Below are 18,303 nucleotides of genomic sequence, written 5' to 3' on the forward strand. Positions count from 1 at the left end.
GTAGCTTAATGCAGCAATGCCATGTTGCAGATGAAACACGGATATCACTTTGGCCAGAGATACGACGACAAATGTGTGGAGACGTACTAAAAGACGCGGTGGAAAGTAACGGCATGTTCAAGAGGTGCATGCACCTGGAGGTGGTGGTGTAATGTTTTGTGCTGAGATTAAACGTGGCCGTCGTATACTTTTGATGCCAATACAAGGGACGTTAATTGCGCAGCGGTATACCGATGAAATTTTTCGACCATTTGTTCAACCCTTTAGGGACGAATATGGTGCTGAACACATTTTCGTCGACAACAACACTCACTGTCATCGAGCTGCATCAGTCGCTGTTGCTCGCTTAGCACCACCAGGGGGACACGTGCAGGGCAATCAATAGGTAACATCCTGTGGACGTGAGTGACGGTCATCCCTCATGACACAGTTAATGAAGATGGTGAGGAATTAACACAGTGGGCTGAAATATCCGATGTGCACCTAGTTTTTGATGCGAAAGGCAAGGACACTTTCCATTCTGCTCGCTGGAGAAGAGACTACATCCCCGACCTAATACTTGTGTCCAAGGATTTCTTTGATCAACCTCTCAGTATTACACATGCACTATTGTCGAGTTTGCCAAATAGCCAGCATCGACCAGTCCGGTTGGAAGCAGGTATGAAGATACCCTTGGTTACCTCAGTACCTTTACCCAGGTGGAAATTCAATCGTGCAAACTGGGATAAATTCTCTAAAGATCTTGTTCAGAAGCTGTGTGATATAAGTCTAGAACCAACTGCCAGTTACTATGATGACTTCATCAGCTTAGTAATTTCATCTGCCAAATCGAACATTCCGAGATGTTTCGGAAAATATTATGTTCCCGGTTGGAATCCAGAAAATGAGGCTCTATATGCAGAATATAAAACAACAGGCAGCCATGAAGTAGGTTCGCAGCTTCTACGGTCAGTAGACAGGAATAGGTGAGAAAAGTGGGAAGCGACATTAAAAGACATGGACTTTGCTGAGAAATCGAGCAGAAAAGCTTGGAGAGTCTTAAATCGACTTACTGGAAAGCATTATTCTAAAAAGAAGTGCACTAGCTTGAGCCCAGATGCCATTGCAAATAGAATAGTTGAAGTCACCCAAACCAAGAGAGATAAATGCCATACGAAAACTGCGAAACGTAAGCTCACCCAGATCAATGGAACAAAGAAGAATGAGGAACTGTCTAGGCCATTCGCTACTCAGGAAGTTGAAGCTGCTACCAAAATGCTGAAAACCGGTACGGCTGCTGGCCTAGATAATATCTACAACGAATTTCTTCGAAATATGGGTCCACATAGCACAAAGTGGATAACTTCTCTTTTTACTTACATCCTTCAGACAAACAACCTGCCAAAGCAGTTCAAATAGCCCAAGGGGATCGCCCTTCTTAAACCTGGATTGTCGGAGCAGAGACCTGAAAACTACCGCCCAATATCACTTCTCAGTTGCATTTATAAACTCTTGGAACGAGTCCTCCTCACTAGGATAGCACCCGTCATTGAAGCTGTAATCCCCCCAGAACAAGCTGGTTTCAGAAGAAATCGTAACAATACTGATCAAATTTTGTCTCTTATAACTCACATCGAGGCAGGCTTCCAAAAGAAGTTAAAATTAACAGCTGGCGATATGGACTAATTCTTAAAATGCTGGAATCAATTCCCTGCTAGGAAATTGTAAACCTAATTTCCAACATGCTCTGTGAGAGAGAGTTTGTTGTATTCCTAGGTGATTCTAAAAGTCGCAAAAGAAAATTGAATAACGGTCTGCCACAGGGATCAGCATTGGCCCCAGTTCTCTTCAACCTCTACATCCACGGCTTACCATCAACCACAGCTACTAAGTTCATCTATGCAGACGACATTGCACTGGTTGCTCAAAGCAGAAATTTCGAGGGTGGATAAGGCATTCTTTCAGCAGACTTGGTAAAAATTGCAACATTCTTCAAGTCTTGACGTTTATTCCCAAGTGCTTCTAGGACCGAGGTTTCCTATTTCCATCTCAGCAACCAACTCGCAAACTGCGAGCCATCTGTTTTATTCCTTGGTGAAAAACTATAGTAAAACCCGTTCCCGAAATATCTAGGAGTCACACTGGACAGAACTCTACAAGGAATAACATCCTGCACAAGCTTTGTGCGAGTTCCTGGGGAGCCTCGGCTGACTGCTTACGATTAACGGATATCAGTCTTGCCTACTCTGCAGCGGAATACCGTGCCCCAGTATGACTGAAAAGTTCACATGTGCTGAAAAATCACAACGAATTCGTGAGGCGTGTGTTACAATAACACCTGATATGTTGAAACGCGTTCATGCAGACATTGCGAGACCTGTTCAGCACTGCCTGCATTATGAGTGACATGTTTTTGAGCATATCTATTATGAGTAGGGATAGAAGGAAACGTTCTGGTAGATCAAAGTGTCATTTCAGTTTTTTGATCTTTGAAGCTGTAATAATATGTATTAAGTTTTGTTGCATACAAACAACTCTTTTATAGCGTGGAATGTCTGTGCGTGTATAAATTAATAACTTATTACATTTTCTTTTCTGCGTCTTTGGCGTATTTACAAATGTACCCTTTTAATGAACGTGTGCACTAAGATGACTGCTATTTGTTTCACAACATCCGAAATACAGCACGTTGTAGCGCTCCTTTGAAATTAAGTGGTTTGGCATCCCATGCATCGCGAGTTCATGCGGGACTTGTGAAAGCAGAAAGTACGGCGCTCATGCGCCGCCTGATATAATGCTATTTTTGACCCATAAATGTGTAAACCCCACCCCCAATTCTTCGAACGGTTTATTTAATTTCAAACAAATTTCAAGAAATATCATTACACCTCACGGAGAGCTTTCTACAGTAAATGGTTCGATTTCTGAAAGACTTTAGTAGAAAATTTGTGTATGGAGTAGATGCTCGGGAATATCTAACGGTTTGTATTCTTGGGTTCTATTTGTGTTACCAACCTAAAGACGTTGAAATGTATCTTATAACTTGCAGGAAACTTCATAAGAAGAAAAAAATCATTAAGGACAGCTATCTTAACACATCCTCCGTACTTAAATTGCATTTCTCATAATAGACGTTTATTAACTAACATAACATAATTTTAACTCTGTTGTATGATTCTATACTCTTACGAATCCAGCATCATCACCTTCCTTCGATAATGTCATCATTAAAAGCCCCCAGTGTAGCACTGGGCTCATCAGCTGATTGCCCACTCATTGTTCATCAACTGATTGCCCACTAGCTACACTGGGGCAAAACGCAGGTAATTTCACGATTGAAAAGGCCTAAAAAGCTTGAATGGTTTTAACATTTGCAGTCGATGAAATTAAATTGTGGTTTCCCTTTCGGAACTTATTTTTTTATATAAATGCCATTGTTATTTTTGAAACGTTATATTTCCAAATATCAGCTTCGTTTACCGATTTGCTAATTTCAGCCAGTCAGTACATACAGGAAGTTGTGCGGCTCCTTGCCCGAATGGTCAGTGTTGAGGCCTTTGATTCAGAAGCTGACGGGTTCGATTCTCAGCTTGGTCGGGAAATTTAATCGCGTGTGATGAATTCTCCTGGCGACGACTGGGTATTTATTCCAACATTCCCCTCTTCATATTTAGAAAACACGCCACACCACACCACCAACCATCACAGAAACACACAATAGTGATTACACATAGGGTTGGCGTCTGGAAGGGCATCCGGTCATAAAACAGAGCCAAATCCACATGTTCGACACGTGACTCCACAGGTGTGGGAAACGCGAGCAAAGGAAGAGGGAGAAGTAGAAGTAGAAGAAGAAGAAGAAGAAGAAATAATATGTGCGGGATGTTCCTAAACATGTGGGAAGTCCCTATCCGTATGATGACATGCCCTACTGTCGATCTTTAAGAGCTAAGCATTTTTCAGTTACTACCTAGAATGGGAAGACAGTTCGTGTTTAGGATTAAGTCTGAAGTCAGGCATGCCGTTACGGACATTGCAGTACTTCACCAACCTGTGGAACAAGGTTGCCATCCATGCATGGAGTGTTAGAACGAGTCTGTCAATGAGCCGACGTGTTCCGGCGTGCATTCAGGCACATGGTGGACAATGTGTGAGGACTTCTTGTATTAGAATGCAAAATCCCTACTGGTACACCAACATGGTGACAGCTACTCAAAATGGGAAGTAATTACCAGTACTTCCCGTACAAAGTTATAAAGTCTGTACCTCGTAAACAATCCATCATAGGGCATATTATGTTCATAGGCACTTTTTGTGTTGTTTCGTGGTGTTCTATCCGACCCCCCCCCCCCCTCTCCGCCCTGTTTACTTCCCATATCATTGCTGCTGATCACAAATATCTTACACTCAGAATTTAACCCTTAAATGCACAGCATTGCATATGTTCAAAGAAGAATTTACTTGCTTGTTATATCTGCTTTACGGTTTTAAAAGTGGGCATTTATTTCTACCTCTCAGACGAACCAGCTATGTGTCGCTAGTGTATCAAAAAATGAAAATCTTCTGTTTTTATGATTTTTCTTGCTAATCAGCTGGAGTGAAATGTAAACATTGAACAGATTAGGTAAAACAAATGAAATGTTGTTTACCTCAGAGAGTTCGTGAGCAAAGACATCCCTAAGACTGAAGTGTGGCAGTAGACACAGTAATCGTACAGCTTTCTATATACCGGTACATAAAACATTCAAAACTCTTAACATTTTGACTATTCCAAATAAATGTACTTATTTTGAAACATATTTTTAAATATTTTTCTGACCGTAACATGTTATTATTGGAATGAAAAATCATCACTTTTGAAAGAAATAATAAATTGCGCTTTTAAGGGTTAAATTCCAGTCCGTTCAAGCTTGATACACTTCCCCGACATTGTACGAAAATCGTGTTGGAATTGCGTTTACAGACATTCTATTTTTTTTCCATATTTGACCTGTAACCGTTCCGTCAATTGACGGTAATGGTTAAAAACTGAATTAAGGTCTGTATATTTTTAGCTGATTTCAATTTTTGATTTAATTCCAAAGAACAAAACAGAATTTCTCTCAATGGTCATTTCGTATTTTCAACCCTTCGGTAGTAGCAGTACTTTCATATGCTGATGGTCCATAACATATTTCGACTACCCTACTACATCACACTTGATTGACTGTTCGAAATTCGATCAACTACACGATGTAAAAGCTTAGTGTACATAATTCTGACTGCTGCAGTTAACGACTAAGATTCATGAACCTAAAATATTATCATAAAATATGGATTATTTTTCTGTACTCCATTCAAATTCATTGCAGAGTATTGTATTTCTACGAACCTTGAAATGTAGTAATAATAATAATAATAATAATAATAATAATAATAATAATAATAATAATAATAATAATAATAATAATAATGATAATAATAGCGTAATAATAATAATAATAATAATAATAATAATAATAATAATAATTGTTCCGGGGACTTCGTGGAACGCAGACGTGTAAGAAGGTGCCGGGGTGAAAGGGTGGACAGGGAAATTACCAGAGCATAAGTTAAAGCACTAAATTTTGAAATTTTATTTCTTTCCTTCTTTTTTATTTTAAAATTTGATAGATAATCTAAATGAACAACAACAATATTATAATGAGCTCGTCAGCTCGGGTAACAACAACGGACTGTAAGTCCAAAAATTAGGTACAATGGAGAAAATTATCGGCACAATAGTGTACAAGGGATGAGCATTCTAGCTCTGAAGGTACACTGAAGAGCATACTTGCTCCACTCACTTATATCCTAGGAAACTTAGCTCCGAAAGGATATTGTAGTCCATCAAGAGGCACAAGGTTCTTACGCAATTATATTTTACAACTTTCAGTCACTTCTGCTCAACAGTCTGTTACACACTCGTTTGTCAATAATTACACTTCAAACCTGGGCCATGAGTGCCCATACTAAATGGCCCTAATGTAAAATTAAAAGGTTTATATGACGAAAGGTCATTTGTTTTATTTTCTGTTTGGATAAATTTTTAAAGTATTGCGAGTGCCGTGTAACCCGATCGGCCATGAACAAAAGGCTAGGAGGCTAAACACTTGCACTCCATTTAGAAAAACACTCATTATCCTAAATGGGCTTATGGCCCGAAGTTGCAGAGGGTAAGCCTATACTACAGAGGGGTGACTAGAGGCGAAATATTAAGTACCAAAGCAATGTGAAAAATTTAGAGGTTTAATAAATCTTAGTAACCCCTTACCAAGTTGAATGGGATTTAACAGAGGATGAATACTCTTTATTCCCTTAATTTACATATTTCTCAGCAAGGATTGGGACAGAGCCCTCAGACTTGCCAAAAACCTTCCCCTCAAGTTATCTGCCTGGAGCTATCAGATGTTAAGAAATTTCTGCCATTATCTTGAGTAGTTGGGCCTTTCGAACGATGGCAGGCAGCCCGTGCCTCCTTATTACGTCGCACACACCCTAGACCGGAGCGATGAGGATGACAATACGACTCTAAAGCGCCCAGCTTTTATAACATCTCAGACGGGAAGATTCCAGAACTCTCTTGAGATGCCTGTGCACACCCCCAATGTTAATTGGCTAGAAAAATGTACACAAAATTTCTGATTGGTTAATAACTTAAGAAAGAAGGAAGCCGTAGGAGTGTTGAGAACATAGATACATTTTTAAAAAGTCTACAAAAACTTAAGGTTTGCTACCTTCAAAAAATTGAAATTCCCTTCAGAATTAATTGTCCTTAATCCCGCCAGAGGGGCACATAGGCCGATGGTAGAGATATCTCAAGGCTTAAGGTCCAAGTAACTTGAGTTAAATTAGTTCTGGATTCACCACACAGATGGCCTTCTAGTAGGCGTGCCGTTCAACGGGACGTAGAAGGTGTACCCCGATACAATAATAAGAATAATAATAAGAAGAATAGTAATAATAATAATAATAATAATAATAATAATAATAATAATTGTATTCGTTTTAAGGTCCCACTAACTAATGCTATTTGCTTTACGTCGCACCGACTCAGATAGGTCTTACGGCGACGATGGGACGGGAAAGGCCTAGGAATGGGAAGGAAGCGGCCGTGGCCTTAATTAAGGTACAGCCCCAGTATTTGCCTGATGTGAAAATGGGAAACCACGGAAAACCGTCTTCAGGGCTGCCGACAGTGGGATTCCAACCCACTATCTCCCGGTTGCGAGCTCACAGCTGGGACGATGAACAAGATGTTAGGCCTCTTTAAGCACCAAACAATAACCACTAACTACTGTATGGTTTTCGGAGATACCGAGGTGCCGGAATTTAGTCCCGCACGAGTTCTTTTATGTGGCAGTAAATCTACCGACATGAGGCTTACGTACTTGAGCGGCTTTAAATACCACAGGACTGAGCCAGGATCGAACCTGCCAAGTTGGGTTCAGAAGTCCAGCGCGTCAACCATCTGAGCCACTCAGCCTTGAAATGACCGGGGTAACTTTTATGATACTATCCAGAAATTCTCCTCGTTATTCGTTGAATGCACCAACCCATGTTGTTTTTTTTTTTTTCGTGGTGATGAGATAAGAAGGGACTAGTAATGGGGAAGTAATTCTTAATTAAGGTACATCCCTGGCATTTGCCTGAAGTCAAAATGAAAAATCACCGAAGACCATCTTCAGGGCTGCCGGCAATGGGCTTTTACATCCACCATCTCCCGAATGAAATCTCACAGCGCAACACCCACATGGCATAGTAAACTTGCTAGATGAGACTAAATTTTCTATTATGATACACATTTACCACATCTACTGGGAATGTTTGAAAATTGTGGAACGTGTGTTCAAGGAACGTGACCTGCACTGGCGGAACGAGACAAGAACCTAAGTACAAAACAAATTAACTGCCCCCTTCTTGAAACAGTTTATCAATCAATCAATCAATCAATCAATCAATCAATCAATCAATCAATCAATCAATCAATCAATCAATCAATTAATCACCACTGATCTGCTTTTAGGGTTGTCGCTCAGGAGGCAGATTCCCCATCAGTTGTTTACATAATACTTTCTAATATGATTTCAAAGAAATTTGAAATCCATCGAACATCTCTCTGGGTAAATTATTCAAATCTCCAATTCCTTTTCCAATAAGAGTATTTTCCCCAATTTATCATTTTGATATCCAACTTTATCATCATATTATGAACCTTCTTACTTTTAAAACCGAGCTCGATAGCTGCAGTCGCTTAAGTGCGGCCAGTATCCAGTAATCGGGAGATAGTGGGTTCGAGCCCCACTGTCGGCAGCCCTGAAGATGGTTTTCCGTGGTTTCCCATTTTCACACCAGGCAAATATCGGGGCTGTACCTTAATTAAGGCCACGGCCGCTTCCTTCCACTTCCTAGGACTTTCCTCTCCCATCGTCGCCATAAGACATATCTGTGTCGGTGCGACGTAAAACAAAATAGCAATAGCAACAACTTACTTTTAAAAACTCAATTCAGGCTTTTTCGTCTCTTAATACAATTCCACGCCAAGTCTCCACTGACAGCTTGAAACATACCGCTTCCCAATAGAACTCATATGCACTCTCACACGATCGACACAGGTCAGTTGAACTCGGTGGCGCTGTTGGTTGAACGACGGCTTTATGTTCTGGAAGTAACAGGTTAGGTCATGTCTGACACTGAAGGCATGTACGGGTATATAAATATGATAAAACCAGTTCGAGGGCCTTCAGCACTTTAAGGAACTCGAGGAGGTTAAAGACCACTGACAGAATGAACGTTAATCAATTATTATTTTAGGCGTGTGTTAGCAGATGTCTCTAGCCGGTTATTAAGAGATATTAGAAAAGTACAATGACGCACTATGGATAACTTACTAGAACTGGAGTGCATGTCTCATGAGGAACTAGAAATAAATGAAGAGGGATAGTTCGGGAGAGTACCATCTTTGATAGCAGAACACAGAGAAACGTAATAATAAACGGAAGACGCCTATTAGATGTTGACTTGACAAAGGAAATTATATGTGAGAAAATTAAAACAGAAAGATATAATTGTCCGGCTCCTTGGCTGAATGATTATCACGGTGGTTTTCGGTTCGTAGGGTCCCGGATTCGATTTCTGTCCGGGACGGAGATTTCAGCTGCGTTTGGTTCATTCCTCTATTTCGGGTAATTGATATTTTAATTGTCTTAATACACACCTTCACCTACATAATCCGGCTTCATGGCTAAATGATTAGCGTCCTGGTCTTTGGTCAAATAGGACCCGGATTCGATTCCCGGCAGGTTCGGGAATATTAACCATAATTGGTTAATTCCGCTGGCACGGGGGCTGGGTGTATGTGTCGTCTTCATCATTTCATCCTCATGACGACGCGCAGGTCTCTTATGGGCGTCAGTGCGTCATGTTTCGAGGAGCATTGCTGGAAAGCTGAACGAACGATAGCGATAGACTGTGGTTGGCCACGGGAAGGTATACTTGGTCAACCAACATCACTCGGCCATTTCTCTTCCTCTTAAGCCGGAGGAACAACACACAATAATCCTACCCATCCATAAAAGACATTGATAGGCAATTTTAAGGACGGGTGACATTGTACACAATTAACTTAAAGAGTGCAAGCTGAGCAGTTGCACGCAAATTTCTTTTTTGTCCTTCCATGAAATAAATAATTGTAATGCATTTGCTGTGTAAAGTAAACCTAAGTGATGAAAGATGGTTTCTGCTCGTGCTGAGTGGCTCATTCGATAGAACAGCTGACCTTCTGAACCCGAGTTACTTTATTCGATCCCAACTCCGTTTGGTAATATTTGAAGGCGTGGTCGGCCAGTCATCTTTAGAAAGTTCGAGCTCTATATTGGCCCACTCGGTGATTTGAGAAACTTCTCTCCACTCACAAGGCATTTTTCCTGCGCTGGTGTCAGTTCCCATTACTTCTGCCATTTGCTATAACTTCGATTGAAAATCAGGTCAGTCTTACTATAGAGTTGGGAATTCGTTAAATGAGCTAGTATTTAGTTACGAATGGTTGAATATCTCTACGACTCGCGTTAACAATTAGGGAAAAGAACTACTGGTGTTAAAAACGTAGTTTACAAAGGGGTAGGCTACTGTAAGATTTCTGTCTTTATAATACCCAGCCCAGTGTCGATAGATTTACCAGTACATAAAAGAACTCCTGCGGAACAACATTTCACCGCCTCAACGTCACTGAAAACAGTACAACTAGTTACTGCGACGTAGAACCAATGTTTTTTTTTTTTTGCTAGGGGCTTTACGTCGCACCGACACAGATAGGTCTTTTGGCGACGATGCGATAGGATAGGCCTAGGAGTTGGAAGGAAGTGGCCGTGGCCTTAATTAAGGTACAGCCCCAGCATTTGCCTGGTGTGAAAATGGGAAAACACGGAAAACTATTTTCAGGGCTGCCGACAGTGGGATTCGAACCTACTATCTCCCGAATACAAGCTCACAGCCGCGCGCCTCTACGAGCACGGCCAACTCGCCCGGTGAACCAATTATTATTATTATTATTATTATTATTATTATTATTATTATTATTATTATTATTATTATTATAGTGAAGATAAACGGACTCCAGTACCACTAAGTTCATTCTATGTGTTTTAACTACTGGTTCTGAACACCAATGATACTATGCAAAAAGTGAAAAGTATGTACTCCAGAAAGAATTACGACATTACGAACAAAGCTAAGATGTATATGAGCGGATTATCTGCCAATATAATGTAACTTCCCTTTTAGGACAACCTCCGTGCATGTCACAGAACTTTCCTTTCTTCTTCTACCGAGTAAATGGCTGCATGGTTTGAGTCGTGTAGCTGTCAGCTTGCATTCGGGATATAGTGGGTTTGCACCCTACTGAAGATAGTTTTCCGTGGTTTCCCATTTTTACACCAGGCAAATGCTGATACTGTACCTTAATTAACGCACCGATTGCTTCCTTTCCGCTCCCAGCGTTAACCATCCCATCGTCACCACAAAACCTATCTCTGTCTCTTCCACGTGAAACAAATTGTAAATAATAAAATAAAATAAATATATTGTTCGATGGCCGAAGAACCCGTGTACGGTCCCCACGAATACTAATCAAGTGTCTACTGCAAAAGCAGGCGAACAACCATTTCGGCTCTCTGAATGATAACTCGATGATTATTCTCCGTATTATTACAGCATACCACGATCATTTTATTTTTTTGCTAGTTGCTTTTACATCGCACCGACACAGATAGGTCTTATGGCGACGACGGGACAGGGAAGGGCTAGGAGTGAGAAGGAAGCGACCGTGGCCTTAATTAAGGTACAGCCCCAGCATTTGCCTCGTGTGAAAATGGGGAACCACGGAAAACCATCTTCAGGTCTGCCGACAGTGGGGTTCGAACCTACTGTCTCCCGAATACTGGATACTGGTCGCACTTAAGCGACTGCAGCTATTGAGCTCGGTACCACGATAATTGAGATTGCCGTAGTACGCTAACTGGTGAACAATATTGCGTTATGATCGCACGACTGGATAATGTGTACGCGTTCAATTAAGCTATTTGAATGGAGACCGGGAGGGAAAGAGGAAAACTTGATAAGGCAAACTGTCAGACTTAATGAATTCATTAAGAAGCCCATTGCTGTTCTCCATGGCCTGAATAGAACACTTAAAACGCATCGCTTGGTTTATCGACCTGATCAGGGAGATTCGTCCCTCTTCATTGCAGACAAAAGTACGTATTCAGATCTATGGCAAGGTGTTTGCCCATTTTGTTTAATAACTAACTTCTGTCCGACGTAACACGTTAACCTTTATCAGACCTTTTATGTAGCCACAAGTTAAAACAGAAACTATAACATCAGAAAGTAGAAAGTATACGTTGTGGTCTGCCGTACAGAGGGCCCAGAAGAGCCGTGGATTTTAACAGCGTCTAGTTAATTCCCTTAGCTCGACAACTGGGTGTTTTTGCTCACCTTAATGCATCTCTTCATTTACACACCACGCCACAAACCATTATAGAAACACGCAATAGTGAATACATTCCTCCACATAGGTTTGACCTCAGGACAGGCAGCCGACCATAAAACTGAACCTAATCCACATATTGTGCTCACTCTTGGTAGTAGGGAAAATTCTAGAAAGAAGAAGAAGAAACAGTAAGAAATGACGAGATACAGTAATACGTAAATGGGGAACGTTTCGTATTCCTCATCATTACATACAACTGACTTACGGCACAGACTCCATAATATCCTCAATATCCGTCAGATTCCATATGTATAGTAAGTAGACAGGACTAGTGAACACGATATTGTTATCACCAGGGCTAGGATTTCGATTACATGTCATATTTTAATTGGCTCACAACAGACATTGCTAACTTGTACAGAAATCCTGATCATATTGAAGAAATGCCAATTTGAAAATCCACAGCCTGTTTCCAGTCAGTTGACCGGGTCAGGAATGGAATGAATGAAGCCCCCAACTAGCGGCGAGGATAGGAAATGTGCCGGCTGCCGAAGCCTGTCATACTACTCTGGATATGCAAAATTTTTAGGTCTTTCTTGTCATGCTTTGCCATTTTGTATTTTTAGATCATTTTCTAAAATTATACGTCATTATTTTGTCATTGTATGGAATTTCTATTTTATACTTTTTGAGTCATTTTCTTCCATGTTTGAGGATTTTGAAGCATTTCCGCGTGTGGTATTGGATATTATCGCAACATTGAGTAAGGATGAATACGGACACTTGAGAATCTTCACAACGCTTTGTCAACCTGGAGGCTATAGAAACTTTGTTCACAACTTACTTGTTGGATATGTCCATATTCTAGGAGAGACACCTCCAATTGGAGAAGTCTTCCTCGTGAACAGTCGAGATTTTCTTCTGAACACGTGGAGCAAAGTGCTTATTGACATGGCAAAAGTCCTAAAGCTTACTATAATGTCTATAACGTAAATGTAGGCTGTACCAACACGATTAGTAAATGGATTGTAAAATTTTATTTAAAATTTGTCATTTTTTTTAGATTTCGGATCATTTTACTGGAATTTTGCCCTCATTTTATAGATCATTTTTAAACACTATTAGGTCATAAAAATCCTGGCCCTGGTTACCATTAAAAGAGTTGCTTAATCCGCTCCTCCTCTACCATCCGGTGCCGAGATTTTGCACATCGCTCAACATTCATTCCTCTCTAAAAATAACTCTTGGGCTCTTTCTTATCATATGTTGAGGTTCTCCAGAACTTCTCCTTGTATAGTATCGTTCCAAATCCTTCGTGGCCTACCTCTCGATCGCTTTATTTCCTAGTCCCCCTGGGCGTGCTTCCTACATCTGCTTAGGCAATCGTCTGACATCCATTCTGTTCAGGTGACCGACCATCTGTTGAGCTTGTCCCATATGACTTTGCGGAGGTTGGATATTTAACGCTCTGAAAGTCTGATTCTCAACTGTACCTCGTCTTTGAATATATCATTTTTAAGACCGCGTTGTACTCGAAATAAACGTTCAACGTAGCTGGTCATGTTCAGTACGAATAGTACGTATCGAACAGAATATGTTAAGTTCGTTCGTTCGTTCGTAATCTGTTTACCCTCCAGGGTCGGTTTTTCCCTCGGATTCAGCGAAGGATCCCACCTCTACCGCCTCAAGGGCAGTGTCCTGGAGCTTCAGACATTGGGTCGTGGCATACAACTGGGGAGGATGACCAGTACCAGGCAGCCTCACCTGCTGTGCTGAACAGGGGCCTTGCGGGGGGATGGGAAGATTGGAAGGGATAGATAAGAAAGAGGGAAGGAAACGGCCGTGGCCTTAAGATAGGTACCATCCCGGCATTTGCCTGGAGGAGAAGTGGGAAACCACGGAAAACCACTTCCAGGATGGCTGAGGTGGGAATCCAACACGCCTCTACTCAGTTGACATCCCGAGGCTGAGTGGACCCCGTTCCAGCCCTCGTACCACTTTTCAAATTTCGTGCCAGAGCCGGGAATCGAATCCGGGCCTCCGGGGGTGGCAGCTAATCACAATAACCACTACTCCACAGAGGCGGACTATAACATTTTTGAGGCATTAAATTTTGGGAATATGCCCTCAAGGCATAGACCATTCGTGTAAAAATATTTTGTCAACATGTTTTGCTACCATCTAATCTTTATTAAATTCTGGAACAATAATTCCCGATTATTGGCCATAAAATTACAGTTGAAATAATAATCCAGACACCACTATTCGCAAGTTCTTTATGCCCAAGGACAAGAAGATAATAATTGACGGAGCAAGTGGCTGTGCGCTTCGAGTCACGTAGCTACGAACCCTAGTGTCAGCAGCCCTGAAGATGGCTTTCAGTGGTTTCCTATTTTCATGCCAGGCAAATGCTTGTGCTTGGTCACTTCCTTCCCACTCATAGCCCTTTTCTATCCCATCGTCGCCATAAGAACTATCTGTGTCGGTGCGACGTAAATCCAATTGTAAGAATTTAAAGAATTGTAAAAGATTACAATCGAAAGTATATTTCGTTCATAAACAGGAATAATAACAGCAATCAATAAGAAAGACTTAGCAAGGGATTTAAATTAGATATTATTCCAACCAGTATAAGTCTCAAGTAACTACTGTGGAAACGTCCGAATCGCTGGTAATTGTCAGTAGTCATGGGGCTTAGAATCGAAAAGTCCGATTTCAACATTTTTATTACACGTCTTCTCATGAACGATTATAGGTGGAGATGAATTAACTCTAATCTGAATTCTAACCACTAAACTTTGGCAAGTGAACCAATCACACATTGATACTTACAAAAGATGCTTCCCAGATTAGAATCATGAAGCAATCATTCCTCCAACCAACCACCTATCAAATCATTGAGCCCTCACACTTCGTCATGGTGGTTTTGATAACAAAACGAACTTTTTCATTGTAGGCAACAGAATCGTTATTTAAGCACGAAATGTAATTTTCCTTTCATTATAATATATTGCTTTACATAAAGTGTAACCCGCAGCTTGCCCCATATTAAAACCACAGGTTTACACAGACTATGTGCTGGCTGAGTTCCAAATTATATAATGCAGAATATAATTTGCAGCCTTGTTTCAGTATCCAAGTTACGCTAAGAAGATTCTACGTATCTGTAACACACGGACTCAGCTTTAATACTCGTAAGAAAGAGGTTGTTCCACAATGAACGTTTACTTCTAATTTCATCTGTTGTGCGGCCACTTTTATTTTAGAAAATAAAGATTTCGTTCGTAAATACGAAAGCGTAATTTACATTAACCAAGACCCTTTCATCCATTTATATTTTTTTCTAGGGGCTTTATGTCGCACCAACACAGATAGGTCTTATGGCGACGATGGGACAGGGAAGGCCTAGGAGGTGGAAGGAAGCGGCCGTGGCCTTAATTAAGGTACAGCCCCAGCATTTGCCTGGTGTGAAAATGGGAAACCACGGAAAACCATTTTCAGGGCTGCCGATAGTGGGATTCAAGCCTACTATCTCCCGGATGCAAGCTCACAGCCGCGCGCCTCTACGCGCACGGCCAACTCGCCCGGTCATTTATAATATACATATGAGCTCAGCGGACATAAAATTCACCACCCTAGTGCGTACGCACAGATAGATCGTCAAGCCTTTACATTTGACGCAGCGAACGAGTCCCGTGCTGAACCGCACGCGCAATGCTTCTACGTGAGCCTAAGGTTGTAGCGATCAGTGAGACATTGATGATTCAAGCGGACAGTGTACTTCAACACGGGTAGATGTAAGGATGCGACAGAGTGGCAAAAAGGGGGGGGATGGTGTTTGGCCGTGCCTTTGGCCATACGGTGCGTGAAGTTAAACATGTCTACAGGCAGTGGTGGATTTCACGTGGCGACAAAACCCGACGTCAGAATTGTGGTCGGACAAAGATCCTGACTGGGAGAGACCGGAGACGCGTTCAACGCTTTGTGAATCAAAATCGCTTCCAAACCGGACAAAAATTGCTTCAGTCAGTGAATGAAGTTCCATCCCAACCTGTTAGTGACAGAACATCACTACAGGAACTGCATGCAATGAACATGTGGAGTCGGACACCTCGCAAGATGCCATTGTTCACACAGGAACATAAAGCTGAGCGTCTTCAGTGGGCTAGAAATCATAGAATGTTTACAGTAGCTGACTGGCGGAACGTAATGTGGTCTGACGAATCATGTTTTTGCCTGTATTCCAAGTACTCGCGTCGTCGAGTGCACCGAATTCCAAGTGAAGCATTTCATCCTGGATGTGTGCAAAGTTAGATTCAAGCTGGAGGGGTGTCTGTGGTGTTTCTCGTATCATGGATTGGGCCTGCTCACTGAGGTGACCACTAACAACAACCAGCATGTTTATTTAAACATTCTGGATGATCAGGTGTTGCATTTCATTCAACATCTGCATGACTATGCTACCGATACTCCTATTTCTCAAACGACAACAGCAGAGTTCATCGGGTTGGACGTATATGTGACTGGTTCTATGAACACTCTCCAACCCTATTACATCTCGATTGGCCTGCAATATCACCTGAATTTAATCCCATTGAAAATCTGTGGGACATGGATTAGTGGGTAAAACGCAGACATCAGCATCCTCTCAATTTGGAGGAACTGCGCGGCCAAATCCTCAGCGAGTGGCTTAACCTGGATCCGACGTACCTGCAAAACCTTGTGGACTCACTTGCTAACTAAATTGAGGTGGTTATCAAGTCCAGGGGGGAAATATTTTTTTAACAGTTTGCTTTACGTCGCACCGACACAGATAGGTCTTATGGCGACGATGGAACAGGAAAGGGCTATGGGTGGGAAGGAAACGACCGTTGCCATTATGAAGGTACATCCCCAAGATTTGCCTGGTGTTCAGTGAGAGGCGGAGTTACACGGTATTAAATGATACTTGTAATGATTTATCTAGGGGTGAGCTTACCATCAACACAATTATTTCCTTATTAATGAAGAATGATAAGCATATGCACTGATAATCTTCCTCATCAGATATACTCTCCCTGACAAAAAGTGGTCAACTAAAAATAAAAAATGAATTCTGACCGAGCTCGATAGCTGCAGTCGCTTAAGTGCGGCCAGTATCCAGTATTCGGGAGATAGTAGGTTCGAACCACACTGTCGGCAGCCCTGAAAATGGTTTTCCGTGGTTTCCCATTTTCACACCAGGCAAATGCTGGGGCTGTACCTTAATTAAAGCCACGGCCGCTTCCTTCCCACTCCTAGCCCTTCCCTGTCCCATCGTCACAGTAAGACCTATCTGTGTCGGTGCAACGTAAAACAACTAGCAAAAATAATTCTAAATTCCCAAGTACAAGCACGATCGAAATGACGGAGCATGTAACGTAGATATTTCTTGTTCAGTTAATACACCGATATTTATCAGCATTTTTTCGATCAAAGTGTCCACTTCCATGCTTTTAGAAAAGTTTAAATTACATTTGCTACAAATTTGCCTAAATATTACTTTTTACATCACTAATATAATGGAACTATACAAGTTTATTGGCAAATTGTGTAATTGGTAAATGTATATTAAATAAGAAGACAAGAAATATTATATTATGAAAAGCCACAGTACGGGATATGGTATACGACGCTTTACGCTGATTCTTCCATAGTGACAATTTTTGTGTTCGTTCGTTCGTAATCTCTTTACCCTCCAGGGTCGGTTTTTCCCTCGGACTCAGCGAGGGATAACACCTCTACCGCCTCAAGGGCAGTGTCCTGAAGCTTCTGACCCTGGGTCGGGGATACAACTGGGGAGGATGACCAGTACACGTTCAATTAAGCTATTTGAATGGAGACCGGGAGGGAAAGAGGAGAACTTGATAAGGCAAACTGTCAGACTTAATGAATTCATTAAGAAGCCCATTGCTGTTCTCCATGGCCTGAATAGAACACTTAAAACGCATCGCTTGGTTTATCGACCTGATCAGGGATATTTTGGAATAAGCTAATGCCAGATTCGTCCCTCTTCACTGCAGACAAATTTGAAAAGTGGTACGAGGGCTGGAACGGGGTCCACTCAGCCTTGGGTGGTCAACTGAGTAGACGGGGGTTCGATTCCCTCCTCAGCCATCCTGGAAGTGGTTTTCCGTGGTTTCCCACTTCTCCTCCAGGCAAATGCCGGGATGGTACCTAACTTAAGGCCACGGCCGCTTCCTTACCTCTTACTTGTCTATCCCTTGCAATCATCCCATCCCCAACAAGGCCCCTGTTTAGCATAGCAGGTGAGTCCGCCTGGGCGAGTTACTGGTCAT

At 41.7% G+C, this 18,303-nt stretch overlaps 1 protein-coding gene across 1 annotated transcript in view; it reads left to right on the forward strand.

Moving 5' to 3' along the window:
- Positions 1 to 18,303, forward strand: part of LOC136863786 (cell adhesion molecule Dscam2) — a 1,545,364-nt gene that overhangs the window by 1,084,010 nt on the left and 443,051 nt on the right. The window lies entirely within an intron of this gene.

This window comes from Anabrus simplex, chromosome 2 (assembly GCF_040414725.1).
Source record: "Anabrus simplex isolate iqAnaSimp1 chromosome 2, ASM4041472v1, whole genome shotgun sequence".
NCBI lineage: Eukaryota > Metazoa > Arthropoda > Insecta > Orthoptera > Tettigoniidae > Anabrus > Anabrus simplex.